A 20,592-nucleotide genomic window follows, 5' to 3' on the forward strand; every position below is an offset into this window, starting at 1 on the left:
TTCTTGAATCGTTCTGTAAATTTCTAATCAGTGACGTAGAATATTTTGCATGCTCATGTGTAAATAAATATCGTTAACCAAAACTTACTCTGTGTATTTAACTGACAAAAGTTAAGATCTTACTCAGTTTGATAATTGATTCTTATAGTTATAGAGTTCAAAGAGTTATCCTTTAAAAGCAGCTATCTCTAAGGTAGCATAGCAAATTTAAACTCAGTAATACCAATGAGTTGTAGGGGGCGCCATATGGATTCTTTGCCCGGGTGATATTTTCCCCTTCCGCCGGCCCTGGCAAACGGTGAGATATATTGAAAAAATAATCCAAAAAATCTCCCCAGTGGCGAAGCTAAGGGAGGGCCAAGGGGGGCCAGGCCCCCTTGCTCAAATTATTGGCCCCCCTACACAGTGATATTGCTATAGGTCGACAAACGGTGAGTGGGTCGTTGCTGCAAGTGAAACTACTACCAAAACGTCTCTCGACAACAGAATTACCAACTGCATAACCGTATGTTGCAATAGTCTGCGTTCCGGATAAAATATCTTTACTCGTTTTTGCTTGTAGTTCAGCAAGATTTAATTCACTGAAATCTGTGGGGTGCATATGCATTGACCTCACCACCTGAACATTCCTTTTAACCTCTTTCCCTTATCTAGTTATCTCCTTTGTTTTGGACAAAGAACCGGAAAGAAAAATTAAACCTGTCGGCATTCTCATTCCTTCAATGTTGAAAGTCATACTAAAATATGATATGCTTACTTACAAATAACATACACTGCAGAAAAACATTACACTTGCGTTGGACGAAAGAAGTTTTCGCACATTACTTATTATAATTTGTACACCAAGTAATTAATTCCCATTGATTATGGCGACATAGAACAAATGCATAGCATCCATTAAATAATTTGACATTATTATTATTTTCAAAGCATCTTATTATCGAGCCGTCTCGTTTAATTAACAATAAAAGAAGAGAGCAGATTTTTTTTTTTTTTTTTTAACTTGTGAAATAATCATTCTCTCTGTTGTTTGCATCCCGATCGTTTGAGAAAAATAAGATACTGAATACTACGAACAAGTACTATTTGCTACCGATACTGGTTCTCCTCCTCGATTACCTTCTGGTCTTGTCTTTAATACGTCTAGTTTCCTAACGCTCTTGGCCATTTGCAATTCTGTAGAATCCTTCTGGTACAATGTTAACAAGCGATACTAGCGGCCTTCAGGAAAACGGAGTCAGCGCTTGATGGACCGATACTACTAACTAAAGCCTGGAGAAATGTAATAAAATTCAGTGATTCTTTGTAAATAAATCGTTCAGAAGTATTTTCCTTTAAAAATTTCAACTGTAGTTTAATCCCTAAAATGCTACTTCATAGAGAAATTCCAGTTTATCATAGAGCCAGTGTTACAATCTCCTGATTACTAACCATCAGGTAAGATACCGAGATGATACAAGTTGATCGAGCCAGTAATGTTATTTTGTGTAAAAGAAGTAGTCACTCCCGTGACCAGGTTGTGTCATCCCGTTATCTTATCTGATATTTAGTAATCAGAGAGATATCAGGAGTTTATGGAACTGGTCTATAAAGACTCCATTCAGTGAGTTCAGTCACTGAATACCAAATTTTATAGCAGATTTATATTTGTTCTTCGTCAAAATATGCTTAACCATTTCCGAGAACATTACATTGTAGGAACTATGTAGAACAGTAAATCAGTGGTAACGTGAATTTTGAACAGGATATAAGCCTACTAGTTAATGCTGTGCCTTCATATCCAATCTCGAAACTAACAATATTAATTTAGCATCGACTACAGGATAGTAGCGTGAAGTTACTTCAACTACATTTGAATTTATTTTAAGGCTTTGAAACATCCGAGGCTCAGAGAATAGAAATGAAGGAAATGAGTAAATTGGGCCGTAAACATTTCGATAGTGAACTAAGGAAGAATCTTGGTAAACTCCTAAATAGAAATATTTGCCCACGAGGGATCGATCACATCATCTTCCGATTCTTAAGTCATTGTTCTACTACTAAGCTCAAATGCACATGGTTGATCATATTTTAGTTTTTGTATTCATATGTAGTTTTATTAACTACCTAAGTAAACTACATACTTTTTTGTAATGTAAACTGTTACAAACTGGTATTGACCAATGCTTTTATGTACTACAGCTGTCAGGCACACAAGTGAAATTAGCTATGTATTTTAATAAGACAATATAGACGAAGCTCTGTTTTTGACATTTATAATCTTCCACCTTTTCTGAAATAATACTGTCCGTTCTACCGTTTAAAACAACATAAAATAATTTGCCTTGTCACGTAATAATACTTGTTTATTAAAAATTTTAGAAAGGTAACGAAAGTGTAAAGTTTACATAAGTGTTTGAAGTGTTATATATAATGTTTTTCTTTGTTGTAAGAGTGAGGAAAATCATTACAATAAATAGAGTAAGTTCAGTTTACTTTTAGTGGAGTTTCCACTAGTCTGTTTGTGAAAACCTAACATAGCAGTATGCATATCAGCTTGATTCGAAAGTATAGCTAAAGTTCTGGTAGCTCTGCTTTCGTATGTAATAAGCAAATTCCTAAAATAACTGACATCATGATATAAGTGCAAATTTCTACGAGACACTTTGTTCCCTTTGATTTTGAGTGTGTGTGTATATATTTCTCTGCTTCAACATTCTATCTAAATCAATCAGCGACACATTTTTAATTACTCATATTAAAATGGAAATCAATTGTATAAACGTGACCTAGTTGTTTGAGGTAGGTAAATTCTTATATTTTCGCTGTTTTGAAAACAGTAAATAAATATATTTGAAAACAGTATATATATATATATATATATATATATATATATATATATATATATATATATATATAAAATATAATTTATGTGAATCAAGTTTTTCATTCATTGAAGATGGCCCCCTCAAAATTTTCTTGGGCCCTTCGTTGGTCCCCCCTGAAAAATATTCTAGCTACGCTACTGAATCTCCCCTTTATGGTACCCCTAGCCGATTTTTTTTTATCAAGACGTCTTTTACTTCTGTCTGTAAAGGGTCATGTACAGATGTTGTGAGGAATGACAAGAAGATTCATGGTCATATGTGAATAATGCGCTGTGTAGGGAGCGCAGGTTCAGCTAGTGTGGTAAAAAAATAGCTGCGCCTGTTTTTGAACGTTACGAATGAATAAAAATCGCAGTTAATGAAATATTTAAGTATTTTGTTAATGATGAGCAATAATTAAAAAACGAAGTTTAAATTATTATAAAATAAGTGAAAAAGATGTTCATAAGGTAGTACATAGAAATAAGATTGTGAAGGGCACCAAATAAAGAAAGAGAAAGAATACGTCAGTATAAAACAGGAAAGAATACAAATATTTTAGTTGCATTATTTTATAATGCATATGAAATATATCAATAAATTGAATTAAATAAAATTAAATAATTTTGTAATACGAGAAGTGGTTATTTTGTATGTGTAACATTATTAATAATATTAATTTCAAGTTCAAAAGATGAAATCATCCAATTATCAAGAGAGATATTGATAAAAGACCATTTGAAAGCGCTCTACAAATCATAATTGAAAATTTGGAGAATAGCCTGTCTTCGAGGAGTGGTCCTTGCATTAAAATATGTGACGATATGAAGACAGACATCGCATCTTTATCTTATAGGATGAGGAACGAATATCAAGAGGCCAATAGAAATAATGACCAATATATATATATATATATATATATATATATATATATATATATATATATATATATAAAGAATGGCTAAGTGTTATCCTTTCGTGTATCTGGTAATACTGTGAAGACACGAAGGAAATAAAAAGGTCGACCACCTTCTTCGGAATTTGCATCTTTAAGCGAACGTTCAAAGCGGAGAACTGAAGAAATTCGCAATAATAATGACGTTAATACATTGGCATACGCTATGCAAATGAATCTTCGCTCTTCCGGAAAACTGAGCGCTTCAAAAGTTGTCAAAGACATTTATCTTCAAGTCTATCGAGAGCAGAGAAGTATAAGAAAGCTGTGACATCAATGTCTTACATGGATATGTATACCAATGATGAAGCCTAACGATGATGATGATCTCTCTTTCCTGATATGAGAATATCAGAAAGAAAATATCAAACGTTGAGAAACAGGACACTGAAAAAATGTTCTAAATTGTGTCCATCGTATTTAAATGCATTAATTTGATCCGCCATATTGGATCCACCATTTTCAATTTTTCCATTTTGATATCAAATTTGTATTCAGTGAGGTGAAAACCCCAGGATGCAATTTTTGGTTACTTTATTCCACTTTTTTAAAATTTTATCCACCATTTTGAAGTTTTCAATTTCGTGATCAGTGAGGTCAAAAACTGCAGCATACATATTTTTGTGCACTTGGAAAGATACTTTGAATTTTGGCCAAGTTTTAAGCATTTCGTACCACTGTGTTCCGGAGCTAAGGTAAATAAACTACGATTACATGTCATACTTATGCATGATACGTCATTTAGCAAAATATCCCAGTGCAATTCCCTCAAACTTGGATTCCAAGGTCGCTGCCGGGTCTGTCTTATCAGGTATATTACCGTTCATTAATTTTCATTTTCATGTATAGTAAAGATCCTAGGCCTTCATAAAGTGTGTACTTCTCCTTTGTTTAAGGGTAATTGGGCAGTTTATCCTCTGTTAGTTTCTCAAGCAACTGATACATGCAAATACAGTACTGTATTTTCTGAGGAAACACTCGTACTTTTTCTTCTGAGGAAACTTCTTTTTTAAACCTCATTCCCGACCCGGCATTTTCACAAACTCTGCCACCCTTCGGTCCACATTAGCTGAATTTTCGGGACTCTACTGTATCAATAATGCTACTGATCTGAATAACTTAATTTCAATCTCCATGGAGGAAAGTGAAGAAGCATTGCCACGCACCACAATAGTGAGAAGTAGGGCTGTGCGATATCCGGTTTTGAATATCGAACTTCGATATCGACCAAACATCGAAAGTCGATCGATATATCGAATATCGAAATATCGAAGGTTTGATAATATATCGGTCGATAATATCGAAGTATCGAAATATCGAAAAATATCGAAATATCGAAAAATATCGAAGTATCGAAATATCGAAGTATCGAAAAATATCGAAGTATCGAAATATCGAAGTGTCGAAATATCGAAAAATATCGAAGTATCGAAATATCGAAGTATCGAAAATATAGAAGTATCGAAATATCGAAGTATCGAAAAATATCGAAGTATCGAAAAATATCGAAGAAAAAAATGCTATGGATATTAGAAAGTAGGGCATGACAGGACTTGCTTCTAAGCTTTCCAGCCACTTTCAGGGCCAGTTCTAATAAAATGTCTCGATATCTCTTAACCGTCAGTTAAGGCAAACCGTCAGATGTGAGGTGAAAAATTTTCTTCTATATTTTTCCGGAAAATTTTCCGATTCATAAAAACATACTCCACGTATTCCTATATCGTTGTTTAGCCGTGATGTGAGGTGGAAAATTTTCTTCTATATTTTTCCGGAAAATGTTCCGTTCTTAACAAATATCAGTGATCAAGTAACAGTTCATCAGTATTCATAAAATTGATTGAAATCATGTATAAAAATGTTAAAAAGTGAAAGATCGTTTAAAGAATCTGAAAATTTTCATGGCTCACACAATTTTCAGTACTATGTAGGAACAAATGAAATAATGTTTCATAAATGGAAATATTTTGTGTCTTGTATGCAAAAATTGAAGAATTTTTTATGAGTCGGAAAATTTTCGTCATTTTGAAGCAAAAAGTAAAACAACTTTTTGTGAATCGGAAAGTTTTATTGGTCTGTAGAAACAAATGTAAGGAATTTTCATGAATCGGAAAAGTTTTCATCACGATGTAGAAACAAGTGAAAACACTTTTCATAATCCGGACAGTTTTGGCTATTATGTATAGTGATGTTAGGTGGGAAATTTTCCACTATATTTAACTGCACATTGAGATATACGATTCCTGTAGAGGAAAATTAGACAGCAACAAATTATAATTTTCCAATTAGATTTCGGGAACCAGAAAATTTTCTAATATTTCAAGTTGGGAAGTAAAAATTTACGTAGTGTTTCTCTCTCTCTCTCTCTCTCTCTCTCTTTCTCTCTTTTTATATCTACTTATTTATAAATGTTGCAGAATGTAAATCTATAAAAGTAGTAAAGCTATGAGAAAACAGTCTTATGCGTATTAAACTGTCGAAATCTAATATTGTAAGATCAAAGGTGGATTCTGAGGGAAGAACGCATTCAAGTTTTTGAAACATTCTTGAAATGAAAAATCATTAGATTTTCACTTCATGAAACTTTTAAAGACAATATTTATTACCAATAAATTTTATGGCTAAACAACGATATATGAATAAGTGGAGTATGTTTTTATGAATCGGAAAACATTCATGGCTTTTAATAAATTGAAATTTTAAATAATAGAATGGGATATTTGTACTCTACGAAGTCATGTTCTCTGCACTTGGCATACACACATACACACACACACACACAGAGAGAGAGAGAGAGGAGTTGAATTGAGTTGATTTTGAGTTAACGTCCCTTTCAGCAGCGAGACCATATAAGACGGGACCAACTGATTAACGTGAACCGAACTACATGAGCTCCTGCTGGGAATCGAAGCCAGGTATTCCATGCCAAAGGCGCGTATGCTAACCGCTTAGCAACGAAGGAGCTCGCAGATGAAAAGAGAGAGAGAAACACTGTGTAAAATTTTACTTCTCAACTTGAAATATTGGAAAATTTTCCGGTTCCCGAAATCTAATTGGAAAATTATAATTTGTTGCTGACTAACTTTCCTCTACAGAAATTCAATTTCGTAGCTGAATGTACAGTTAAATATAGTGGAAAATTTTCCACTTAACATCACTATACATAATATCCAAAATTGTCCGGCTTATGAAAAGTTTTTCCACTTGTTTCTACATCGTCATGAAAATTTTCCGACCTATGAAAATTCCTTTCACTTGTTTCTTCAGAGCAATAAAACTTTCCGATTCACAAAAAGTTGTTTTACTCTTTGCTTCAAAATGACGAAAATTTTGCGACTCAAAAAAAGTTCTTCAATTTTTCCATATAAGACAGAAAATATTTCGATTCATGAAAAATTGTTTCACTTGTTCCTACATTGTACTGAAAATTATCTGAGCCATGAAAATTTTCAGATTCTTTAAACGAACTTCCACTTTTTTACATTTCTGTACATGAATTCAACCAATTTTATGATTACTGATGAATTGTTACTTGATTGCTGATATTTTTTAGAACGGAAAATTTTCCGGAAAAAATATAGCGGAAAATTTTCCACCTCACATTACTAATGGTATACTGACATGCAAGTCTATTTGTCTATATTACATCACTAATTTCTTTAAGCAGAACTGATTGAATTATTTGGTATATAGTAAATTGTAGCTATCATTTTTATAAATATTAAAATATTTGTTTTTTGAAGTTGTGAATACGTCATAACATATTTTGAATATGACAAATATGATAATTGTATGATGCTTTACAAAATAAAAATTGGTAAGGTTTTATTACCTACTCTTAAAAAAGAATTGAAATATTGTCAGGTTTACAAAAACATGTTAGATTTCAGAAGAGTACTGTGTAATTTTTGAAGATAGCACTGTAACATTTAAGTAAGACTTCGCTTATCCAGTCCGGTGGTATAACATTATTGTTTTTTTTTTTTTTTTTTTTTTTGCCTTTTTAATGAGATTTCTGTAAGGAAGAGAAAGTTTATCTTAATTCCTATTTAGTGCAAGTTTTGAGCATTTACTTAAATTCTTATTACTATCACGATGGTCAGAATTATTTTTACGAAAATCTCATTTTCTCTTTATATTCACTTCAATAAGTTTCCTGTTCACCAGTTATACTCAATTGTAAGAAACAAAGATTCGTAGTATGTATACTATAAAAGTTTGTGTGCAAGTTTAGTAGTAGTTCACGCAGTGGTGCCCCCCCTTATGTCCATGACGCACCCCCCAATTGTCTATCCGTAGGTGTTCTTCCATGAAAAAAATCTACTTTTTGATTAATTTTTACACCCCTTCAAACATATTCATATAGATTTTTATCCCCCCCAAATATTTCAATGACGCAGTTTGCGTCATAGCCCCCCTCTGTGGGCACCCCTGGTTCACGTAATTTTTGCGTTTCCGACAACATAAAAGGAGTAGTATGTAGAAATTGTATAAATATATCTGGAATATTGTATAAATATATCTATTCTATCCAATTATACCAGAGTTTATAAACACAGCAGGTATTAATTATTCAGCTCTTTTCCTGTTACACAATGTCGTGTTTGAACGGCTCAGCGCCACAGATGACTGACTAACATCAAGGAAGTTTCGAGAAAACTAAGGATAAGGTTTGCAGATTATATGCGCCCTTATGGATCGCCACATTTTCTCGATTCTGGCATCATGTTGACTATATTGTTTAGGCTTTGATCATGTTTGGCACACAGAATATGTTACAGCCATTTAAGTATAGAACTCAAAATATGCCTTGATATCAGTTATTGATCTGCGGCGCTCAGCCATCTATTTACGGGCAAACTGCACGCAACATTTTTATATTTATTTTTTGTAATTAAAACATGTTTTCTAGTAATTATGGGGACCACCTCCATTATCAAAATATCGAATGGTATCGAAATATCGAAGTATATCGAAATATAGAAAAATATCGAAATATTTAAGTATTGAAAAATATCGAAATATCGAAATATCGAAGTATCGAAAAATATCGAAAAATATCGAAGTATCGAAATATCGAAAAATATCGAAATATCGAAAAATATCGAAGTATCGAAATATCGAAAAATATCGAAATATCGAAAATATCGAAGTATCGATATATCGATTTCGATATTCACAAAATATCGATCGATCGATCGATATATCGAAGTATCGCACATCCCTAGTGAGAAGCAATGATTTCAGATTTCCCTGGTGGTGCCTTTAGTATAAGGTGGGTACAAGTAGTAGTGTAAAAATACAAGTATCCTACGTTAAGTACGATCGCAGATGTGCCCCAGGAAGGAGGGGGACCATCACCTGACATATCACTGCTTTGGCTTCCCGTGAGATTATCACTGTTCAAGGCGAGCAATTGTCCTTTCATCTTCTTCCTCAGTTTCGGTGACTAGTCTAGAAGCCCCAAGACACTTAACTAATACGAAAACAAATGAGACATTCCAGGTTATGTACCGGTTATTTTTTATTATTTACTTAGAGAAATAATAATACATTAGAGTTCTGTTTAACCGAAGTTGATGGGACCGATGGTGCTTAATTTAAACCAAATGAAAGGTTCTTTGATATACAGTAACGTACTGTATTTCATAAATTTTCAGCGTGAAAAGACGTTATTGGCAACAAATGATGCGTTCAAAACTGAGCATTATAGCTGGGCATTGCTGAACTAAAGCCGTACGACTAAAACAATAAAGTTTAGGGGCTTATGCAAAGTAGTTCTGCGTGATTAGTGCCATGCTAAAGAGTTCGACTAACGTAAGTTTCCTGTAGTAGTCATGTCTTTAGTATGACGCTAATCTTACGTCAAAATGACTCTTCATAAGGCCCTATATTATTTGTTAATGATTTATCACCTGTAATAACATCTTCCCACAAACTATTGTTTCTTGACGATCTAAAAATCTATCACAGTATCTCCACGGAATTAGACGCTATTCCTTTGCAAAGCGACATAAATGCTATTTTCCAATGGCGTAAACAAACAAGTTGTTGCTAAAAAAAAAAAAAAAAAAAAAAAAAAAAAAAAAAAAAAAAAAAAAAAAAAAAAAACATAGTAGTATGATACACCAGGAAAATGAACTAGGCTATGTACGCAATGTATATACTATTAATCAAACGCCAAATGAGAGAGTGGATTATATAACTGATTTTGGAGTCACTCTGCAGTCAAACCATCATTCTATATTCACGTCAATAGAGCACTTGGTGAGGCCTCTAGGAACCTTGTCTTTGTGATGAGATTAGGAAGTAATTTTTCTAACACTAATGTCCTCAAAACATTATATAATGCCTATACAAGGTCTCAGGTGAAATATGCAGCAATAATATGAGGTTACTATAAACAAAATAAAAAACATTCAGAATTAAATTTGTACGCCGTTTGACATATGCATAAAGAAACAGGAATATAGGCCTATATATCTGAAATTTGAGAAGTACGAAGATCTTCGAAGCAAATATTCATTACAATCACTTGAAAGCAGGAGAACTCATTTCATTTTATCTTTCTTACATAAAATAATCCACAGGGCAATAGATTCAGAATATTTATAAGAAATCAAACTTAACGTCCCCCATAGAGAAACGAGACCCCATAATGGTATATTCCATCTCTCAGCGCAAAGGATTAATGCACTGGATGCATGATCTGCCAGAAAAGTGTGCTTACTGCAGGGACGGATACAGAGGGGGGCAGGCACGTATCCAAGGGGTGGGTCCGCCCCCCCCCCTTTGGATCTAGAAATGAAAAATATTAAGAAAGGATGAAACAAAAAGAAACGAAAAAAAGATGAATCAGCGTCAAAAATATAAAGCTACAGCAAGCGTTTGGTTATTCTTTCTTATGAGGGGTTTTGTGTGGAGGAAACGGGGGGAAGGGGTTAAGTTGAAAATGGATAGTATTGTAACGAGGCATTCCGAATTCCATCTATCTCCATGCTAATCCTATGGACTACAAATGACGATATAGAAACCGGTTTGATAAGATAGTCTCAGGTAGAACTTAAGAAATGCCCAGAATCACCAACAATTTGATACATTTTGAATTTTGGGGCAACAGTAATCCATTTTATTGTCCATACTAACACACCCTCATTCTATTGTCCTCACAAACCAATATGGGTATGTTGCTAGTAAAATAGTTTAGATTGATTGATCCCCTGTTGTGTAACCACAGTATTTCATGTCACTCCCCCCTTCCCCAATTACGAAATCCTGGCTAAGAGAATGAATATATGTTGCCAGTAAAATAGTTTAGAATGATCGAGGCCTAGTGTGATAACTACAGTATTTCGTCATGGACCCCCCCCCCCCTATTGCGAAATCCTGGCTACGTGCCTGGGGGGGGGGGGACGATCACCCCTCCAGAAGAGGAAGTTTTCTTATTTTATATAGAAATAAAACCCATGCCAGAGTTTGGAGTTCTTAAAAATAACTCTAAGTAGCAGAATTACAACCCCCCAGCATAAGTCCGTCATGGATCCGCTCCTGGTTTATTGTATAAATCATAGGCGTCTCTGGCGGGGGGACGAGGGGGTCGCGTCCCCCCAATATTTTGAAGTACAAAATATTAAATATTTCATTCTAATTTAATTTATTTACTAACGACAGAATAATAAATAAATAATAATTATATTTATTTGGAATATATTATTCAGGCTGCGGAACGATTATATCAGAGTTCTTGATATACCTTAGAGGATCCGTGAAGGTAAGCAGAAAGGTAACAAATGGAATCGAAGATAATAAATAGGTTGGGCTAGGTAGCCCCATTTTAATCACTTTCTTCGATGCCCCCCCCCCCAAATTTTACATACCAGAGACGGCAGTGGTATAAATGTATAAGATGATGTCACAAGGGCACTCAGAGACAGATATTTTTAGTTATAGACACATTTTTATTCTAAATAAATGTGCTGTATATCGTACTATATGTATTTCAAAGTATAAACAGGGGGTATATGTGGATCTGAAAACGTAGGGGGCACATGACATCACGCCGTCCCCCGTGCCTATATTTGCCCATTGTAATTTTATTAGGAAGTGGGGGACGCCATAAATATTTTCTCGAAGTGGGGTAACGGCGTCCACCCGCGTTCCCCTTCACTTTTACCACTTAGTATAAAATATCTATTTTACTATCGTATGTGTATTTTAGTGTGTTATACAATGATGGAAAATTGTAATTAGGCATTTGCCTGTTGTATTCCGAAATAAATAAGTTTAATTCGGTTTATGAAAATAATTTACATTTCTTTTGTGCAATTTCTTTGGTATTAGCAATTTTTAAGCGATTCGGTTAATTGGGACTGAAATATTATTATTATTATTATTATTGTAATAATCAGTTAGTGCCACTTCAGAATTTCCCAGAGAAAGGGAGAAGGCAAAACTGTCCACTGACATAAGGGTTTCATGCTTTATTAGTATTTTAATATCAAATTTATTAATAAAGCGATGCGATTCTCAAACCCTGCCCTCCCCAATTGATGCCCCTGGTAATACTAACAGACACATTTTGTCGATAAAAATGAAATGTAAGTTTAAAATGCATTAAAACCATTAATGTTAGGTTGAGGTATGCTCGGAAGGCCCTATATCTTATTACTCGTGTTTTTCTGTATGGTACCAGGTTCATACCCAATAAAAGGTTATACGGTTCGGATTTCATGTGAAATATGCTAAATTGTAAACTCGTACTTGACTTTAAAAATAAAAGATATACGTTAAAATATAAGAAGTCATTATTGGTCTCATTCGTCAGCTGGCGCTGTAGTTTATTTCTACATTACATACGCTACATCCAGCTTTAACATGGTTGTTCGTCAGAATAGATGCATATACGTCACCATAAAATAGTGCACGTTTTAATAAACAAAATCATAACTGCCAGTGCTGACGTTTGAAGTAGGTAGCCTACCTTCACGTAGTATATAAATAGGCCTAAATGCGATAGTGAATATCTCATCACGAGACGGAAAGTAACCTCTCGATATTACTTTTACGCCCACGTCAGACTTTAATTTCTGATAATACTAATAATAATGAGATAATACATAACCGGTGTCTTTCGCAATCCAGTATTTTTTCCTTTTTCATCAAACACTTTAAAAACTCATATCCAACGAGAACAGTGGGCATACTTCCCACACTGTACGGCTAATCGTCTTGATTTCCTGGTCGCATACTATTCCACTTTCTAGTGATAACGTAACAACAGCCTATGTAACACCACTTGACTTTCTCTGATGACATAACAGTGGGAGCTTACTCTCACACTCCCGCCGGAAGATATGAACCCTGAAACCACGTGCTTTATGAAACGATTTCGTACCACTTTCCTAGATTCAAGACGGTTGCTTGGCTGCCTTTCGTCAGGAAAACTCGAAAAACATTACCGGGAAGAGTGTTCTCCTTCAATACTGGCAATCCCCGTCTACTATCATAAGGAAGTTCCATAACCGTTGTCATACTTGAACACGGGTTACGTAATCTCTTATGTTCTTAGTCTTGCTTTTTTATCAGCTCCACTTCACACGCAGCACGAAAATCCCATTATGCAGTTCCGAATGTAGCTACTAGATGGCAGACAATGCAAAATTACCGATCGCAACATAAGCAAGGATGGGAGAACGAAACGGAAACGCTACACGCACATACTTTATTTACATCGTTACACCTGCTGCTGAATTGTACGGACATCTACTAGTCTTGGGTTTTAAAATTTAAACATTCATGCCATGTAAAAGTTGTCTTTTTTTTTTTTTTTTTTTTTAAATAATAAGCAAGTGTTATTTTATAAGTTGACACTTTCAAACAACACATAATATTATTATAACACTTACTTTTTGGATACTTGAAGGAGGCGCTTATCCAGTTTTGTACTACATTTGATAATATCAAAAAAATAACTTTGGAAAAATCGAACTCAATGATACACAAACACGCACATTGACACACACATTAGAGAAACAAATAAGCACAGAGAAAAAGAACCACTCTCGGTCACACACTGAACAACAACTGGCAGGGAACACTCGGCAACTCCGTCCGCCGCAGGGGAAGGAAGATCCTCTCCCCCCTTGCTCCTCTGCTCCTCCCGCGTGCAACCAACTCAGTTTACGTAACGGCGCGGCCTAGCCGATGTTTTCCTGCACTGAGAACACGACAAACAGTGAAAGCACTTCCCGCTCGCTTTTCGTATCTGCTAGTTGAAGAGGGCATTACGTCACCCACACCGGACATGCCTCTCCCCCTCTACTCACTTGCTCAACTCTACCTCGCCGGAAATACCTGCCTCAGCAACAATTACTCTGATACTTTTACGCATTTTTTCCCGGCTGCTATTTCTTCACTACATGAGCGTCATATAGTAATATGGCTGGTGCAAAAGTGCGCATCCAGCTATTTAGTAACTAATGAATGAATAAAAGCAGTTTGCTTTCAGGACAGCATACTTTCTTTAAAATAGTGTTACAACTTATGAAGAAGCATAATATTAAAATTTGATTGTTTGGTTGGCATACTGCCGTTATTTCTAGTATTTTAGACTGAAGTTCGGCATACGAATAACTTCCCAATCGCTTCATCTTGTTAGGTTATACTGCAAACTGTGAACCTCTACCGAAAACCTCTACCAACAGTTTTATCTTTTAAAATTGCTTGTAATATGCTATGTTCAAACTAGGAATGATAACGAGATAATGTGAAACGAGACTGTATGCGTCTCAATTTCCGTCTCATCTCGAAATAAACTGTGAAATTAAAAATGTATAACTAGCATCATTTTCTAGACCGTCATTTGCTCTTTCTATTTTACGCTTCATTGTTGACTGGAGAATTACTGTAGGCTTCGTACGGTTCATATATCGTATTTTCTGTGAACATGCTCTCGAATTCAATCTTCAGTGGGTATATCAAACCTTGAATAAAACTTGAATAATGATCCACATTGACCACATCTCACTTTAACCGAAAGTTCTTTGATGATTTATATTTTGTTAAGGTTTCAAATGTTTTAAAAACGGAAATCATTACCAGTAGACCTACATGGGTAAAGGTTTTCCCCGAGATACAGTGACTAGCAGAATTATTCGGACAGATCCAATGAAATACATATAAGGGGCTATGGCTCCGAAAGGAAAACATATTTTGTACACAACAATACATAAGAAACAGGAGCTCTATACGCATACCTGAAAAACACAATGAAGCGTGTAGTTGCTGTCAACAGTACGGATATAATTAATCGCAATGAAAACCATACACAAATTTTCCCCAGCTAAATTATTCGGACAGTACGACATCTGTGAGATAATGTGAGCACTATGAGAGGTGGCGCTAGTATTGAGGGTTGTGTTAAGTACTGCAGTCGTTATCGTGGCAGTAAGATACAACAATTCGTTGTCAACACGAAGAATGGGTCAAAGAGGAAAGAACACGACATTTGAAAAGTGGCAATTAGCAATTTTTCGTTATGAAAAAAAGAGCTCCTCCGTGGCTAAACGGTTAGCGTACGCGCCTTTGGCGCGGGAGACCCGGGTTCGATTCCCGGCGGGAGCTCATGTGGTTCGGATTCCACGTTAATCAGTAGGTCCACGTCTCATATAGCTTCGCTGCTGAACGGGACGTTAAACTCAACATCAACTCAACTCAACTCGTTATGAAAAAGGAAAAAGCTGCAGAAAAATTGCAGAGATGTCACAAATGAAAAAAGTACAGTATGTGATATTATCAAGCGATACAAGGTTGAAGATAGAGTTGATTTCCTCCCTAACACGGGACGTCCAAAGACATTTTCGGAGAGAAGGGAATCCGCAATAGTCCGAAAAAAAAAAAGGATCAACGAAAGGATCAGTAAAAAAGAATCAATCAGCTTCAAAAATCGCTGCCGAGGTTGGAGAATAAATGGGGATCGACGTGAGTCACGATACAATTAGAAGAGTCCGGAGAAGAACTAGTTTTCATGGGCGCGTAGCTTGCAGAAAGCCTCATATCAACAAAACAAACAGGAAGAAAATACTAGTTTTGCGAAATAATACCAGTATATGGGTGCCAACTGGTGGAACTACGTGATTTTTTCTGATGAAAGTAAGTTCAATATCTTCTGTTCTGATGGGAAGGTAATGGTGTGGAGAAGAAACAATACCGAGCTGGAGGAACAAAATTTGCAGCTGTCAGTAAAATACAAAGGAGGGAACGTAATGGTATGGGGCTGCATGTCAGCGTCTGGAGTAAATGAGTTGGTGTTCATAGAACAGTCAATGAACAAACACTTCTACCTGCAAATTCTCAAAGATAATTTAAAGAAGAAGGCAGAAAAATGTGGATATTAGATACATTCAAATTCTACCCGAAACAGAGCTCATATTGTAAATCTATGGTTACTATACAATTGCCCAAAGACATTCCATCCCCCTCTCCAGTCTCCAGATATGAACCCCATTGAACATTTGTGGGATATACTAGAGAAACAAGTTCGAAATGTGTTATAAACTAGACAAACAAGTTCGAAATGTGTGATAAAGTAGAGAAACAAGTTCGAAAAATATGCAAAACCTCGAAGGCGCATCTGAAGGACGTGCTTCGTCAAGAATGGGCCAAGATTATTGTTGCATACACTCGCAAACTTGTGAATGGTATGTCAAATAGACTACATGCAGTTCTTAAGCAGAAAGACTGCCTACTAGATATTGAGTTTTATAATTTTTACTCGATAAGTGTGATATCTGGTCAGGTGTCCGAATAATTTTGCAACACCCCAATTCGCATTGTGTTTGTTTTGATCTCGCTAATTTACATTGATTGTTAAGTTACTTTATTTTCAAAGTGTAAAATTGTTTATGTTTGTTGGATGTCAGAGAAAATGATAGCATATTATTTACATTTGCTTTATCTTTTAAATAAATCCCATCTTTTGTTCAAACACTATAGTGTCCGAATAATTCTGCTAGTCACTGTATATGAAATGCAATTGACTCTATCACCCACTAGTCTTACAATATCTGCACAACCCAAACACCAGGCCCGTATATCAGAGGTCTGCACAGGCCGGAATTTTTAGCCCGGGCCCGGCTCGGATCGCGAATTTATAATGTGAGACCCGACCCGAGTCCGAAGTATATTTTAGAATTTAGGCCCGAGGTCTTGTGATAATCAAATGAGCCCGAAATAAGCCAGAATTACAGGAACTTCATAATTAACGCAAAATTGTAGTTTTATTTACAGTAATTAGAGGTTTAATTTCAGTTGTGCTCTAAAAGTTCTCCAGAAAGAGCGGTACAATGAATATCGTTGTATAGTATATTTACAAACTTAGGCCCGAGAAATATGATTCTATATTTAAAAATTTACAGCCTGAGCCCGGCCTGGGTCTGAAATGATATATGCTTTGTAGACCCGAGTCCGGCCGTCCGACCCGGTCCGTCAGTATCTTCATTAAATTTCTAGTAGCAGTGACGATGAATGCTCAAAAGAAAAAAAAAATGAAATCTTTAGTTTTACGTCCCACAGTTATGCCGGTTAGACTAAAGGAGACGGTGATGATGAGAAATGAATGAAGTGGTAGAATGAAGAAAGTGGTAGGAAACGGGAGAACCTCGAGAAAACCCACGAGCACGGTGTTTGTCCACTACAAAGTTCATACGGCGCTAGCTGGGATCGAACGAGGGACCCCAAGCACCGGAGGTAAACGCTCTACCACTGAGCCACCGCGTCCCCCTAAAGAGTGCTCAACAAAGTCTGATACGTGAACTGTTGCTGTATGAGCAGGGTCGGCTCTAGGCAATTTGCTGCCCAGTGCAATGGTGACATTTGCTCCCGCCCCTTCTCCAGAAAGAACAAATCTGAAAAACCAAGATTTTAAGATGCTATCCCATCTTGAACAACGAAGGGGAGGGAAAGTACATTCGCACTCAAAGGCCTAAACACTACAAATATAATCTCGGTGTGCCTTTTTTTTTTTTTTTTTTTTTTTTAATAAATAGCTGAACCTACGCAATTTACACAGCGCACAGTTCTAATATGAGCGTAAATCTCCTTCCCACTTCTCGCTATATTTGTGCAAGTCCCCTTACGAACACAAGGAAAGAACACGAAGACTCTCAAAGGGAGTGAATTGCTATAGACAAATATGTAAATGTAGTATTTTAAAAAATAGAAGGATGGGGTGAGTTTGTGACAAACTTGGATAAGTGATAGATGATACAAAATATAAATATATTTGTGTTATAATTCTATATTCGAGTAGGCCTTATTGTGGTTCCACAAGCCTTCGAAGTTACCAGTTTGCAATAGGTTTTGTCATTCAGATTAAAGCAAAGCGCCTGAAATATCTATCAACCCGCTATACGTAGTTTCTCTACGGGTTGCCTTTCACAAGGGTACCAACCTTAACGTCCTAGTGGCAACATTAAATTAGTAGGATCAGAACGACACCTAAAATATAGAATAGAAAAATACGGATTTAAAAAAAAATGAATGAGTACTGGAAAATCTACATAAACTTTGGAATCGAAAACGTGTGACAATCGCTCAGAAGTAATTATCATTACATATGTAAATTATGTGCAATCCACTCGATATTAAAATTTAAGTTACCCAAAGCACAATTTTCTTTTTCTTTAAAAATAAACCTCTTTACTTTTCGATTCAACCAGCTTCGATCGCAGGTAACGGAAGGCCAACTTTTCTGGACAATAGACCCCGTTTCTTTCTGTCCTCGTGGCCCCCACACAGGATGAGCAATTAGCAGTTAAAATTTTTCGAGAAACTGCTAAAACATCCTTTTTACATTGGAAATATTCAGAAACCCATTGGCTTTGTGAGCATGTCATAAACTCAACCTAAAACGTTACAACGAACTTTTTTTTTTTTTTTTTAAGAGAACAACGAAAACCACCACCACAACAAACCAAGTTGCGAATATCAAAAATTTTCTTGAAAGAAAAGAAAGATATTTTTGTTTATAGATAGGTACGCGGCCTAACACCGAAAGGAGCTGCGGCCGAACATTACACACGGCCGCTTTACGCACACACACACACACACACACACTAACAATAATCGACGAACTTATTTTTTTCAAGTGATTCTTAGTTAAAAACTATATGCTAGTGCATCGCCGTCGTGGTGCTTTGTTAGGAGCCGACCAGTTAACATTTCCTGTTGATTAATATCGTACAAGCGCTGTACACTACATTGATAAATATTTTTGAATTAGTTTTCTTTTAAGAAAAAGTACTATCAAAAGCAGTAGTTTGTTGTTAGTGGCGGTGATCGAACTATCTATGGTTCTAGTTAGTAATCGGTTGCCGAATATCTGTGTTTCTAGTAAAAGTAGAAAAGGCTGCATATGTTTTGAATAGACAGCATAGTGGAAAGTGTCAGACAAATCCATAGGAGAAAAGAAGCAAACATCTACACCCCATAAGAAGCCCTAGCATAAGCTCTGTGAAGAGGCTAATGAGCGACCAGCCGAGTATCCAGCCCATGAGATGCAAACGTAGGGATCCAAAGCAAGGACTTCAACCATGGAACTGTGACGGAAGCATGACCCAGATGGAAAAGAGCAGAAAAAGCTAAATGCCAGTGATACATTTTAACAAGTTTAACGCAAGGAAGAAAGTACGTGCCTGGTAAGAAGCATTCATAAAAAGAAATTACGACCAGTTGCGGTGAGAAGGTAGGAAATATATCTATTTTATTTCTTCCCCATTATGACTCAAGGCCGGACTATTTTGGCAGGCGTCATCCGTCGATTTCGTTACTTCATTCCCTAATCGGGTCGAGACTGATGGTATTGTTTGATTCTCCGTTCCCATATGGAATGAACAATTAGCGTGCCCTAATTTTTATACAATAACCACGAATCCAGTAGTATGTCAGTGATTCATTTTTTATTTTATTTTATTTTATATTGCATCACATTTGGAGTTCTTAACTTATCATATACTAAGACATTCTGTTATATAATTAATGAAGAAAGGTCAGAATAAGAAGCATATTTGTATCGAGTCGTAATATTTAGAATATTAAATGCAAATTTGGGAGTTGCACTTTGAATAAAATATAAATTCAATATTATTAGTTGTTCGATCATAATTGTCTGGATAGGCACTTCGTAAACGGAAACGAATTGTAGTCGAACATCTGTAAAGGTTTTTGTAAAAACAAGAGTTTCAGCCTATCGGTAGATTAGATAATATACATAAAGATTAGGATAATTCATCAATAAGTATCTAATCAAGTGACACGTTGCGCAGACGGACTCTCATTACTAAAGACAAAAAGTTAATTGATTCAAAGTAATGTCCAATTGATATCCAACTAATTTGTATCAATATTATATGTGTATTTTATTGCTTGTTTATATGGTAATTAACATTGATATTTCTTTGGTAATTTGATTAGATAAAATTGAATAATAATTTGAATGTTTATATGTATGAATATTTAGTTATATGTATATATATGAATATTAAGATCCACAAGTGAATTTCTAACCTACTGTATCTTTTCTATAATTTCACGTTTCCATTCGCTTCCGCTAGCAAGTCATGACTTTTAAAAGTAAATCAAAATTATCCAATCATCACTTCTATTTTCTATTCTTTTTTTTATTCAATTCTTCCTTAATAATAATATCTGAAGGTGATAAATGAACTTCAATTCAACGTATGGCAAGATAGCCCCCCCACTTTAGAAAATTGAAACAATGACTAGGCCATTCGTTTG

The 20,592-nt window shown here is 35.5% G+C and overlaps 1 protein-coding gene across 5 annotated transcripts in view; it reads right to left on the minus strand.

The window, feature by feature from the left end:
- Nucleotides 1–20,592, minus strand: part of aop (ETS variant transcription factor anterior open) — a 438,519-nt gene that overhangs the window by 241,769 nt on the left and 176,158 nt on the right. The window contains exon 1 of one of the 5 annotated variants that reach the window (XM_081738734.1): nt 13,704–14,030. The exons of 2 other annotated variants lie outside the window; for them this stretch is intronic. The gene's annotated coding sequence lies outside the window, so the exon portion shown is untranslated. Of the gene's footprint in view, nt 1–13,192; nt 13,587–13,703; nt 14,031–20,592 lie in introns of those variants that run through there. 2 more of the 5 variants (XM_081738738.1, XM_081738737.1) reach the window with 2 other exon arrangements.

The sequence above is a fragment of the Thermobia domestica genome, chromosome 14 (genome assembly GCF_964235325.1).
Source record: "Thermobia domestica chromosome 14, izTheDome1.hap1.1, whole genome shotgun sequence".
In the NCBI taxonomy this organism is placed as follows: Eukaryota; Metazoa; Arthropoda; class Insecta; order Zygentoma; family Lepismatidae; genus Thermobia; species Thermobia domestica.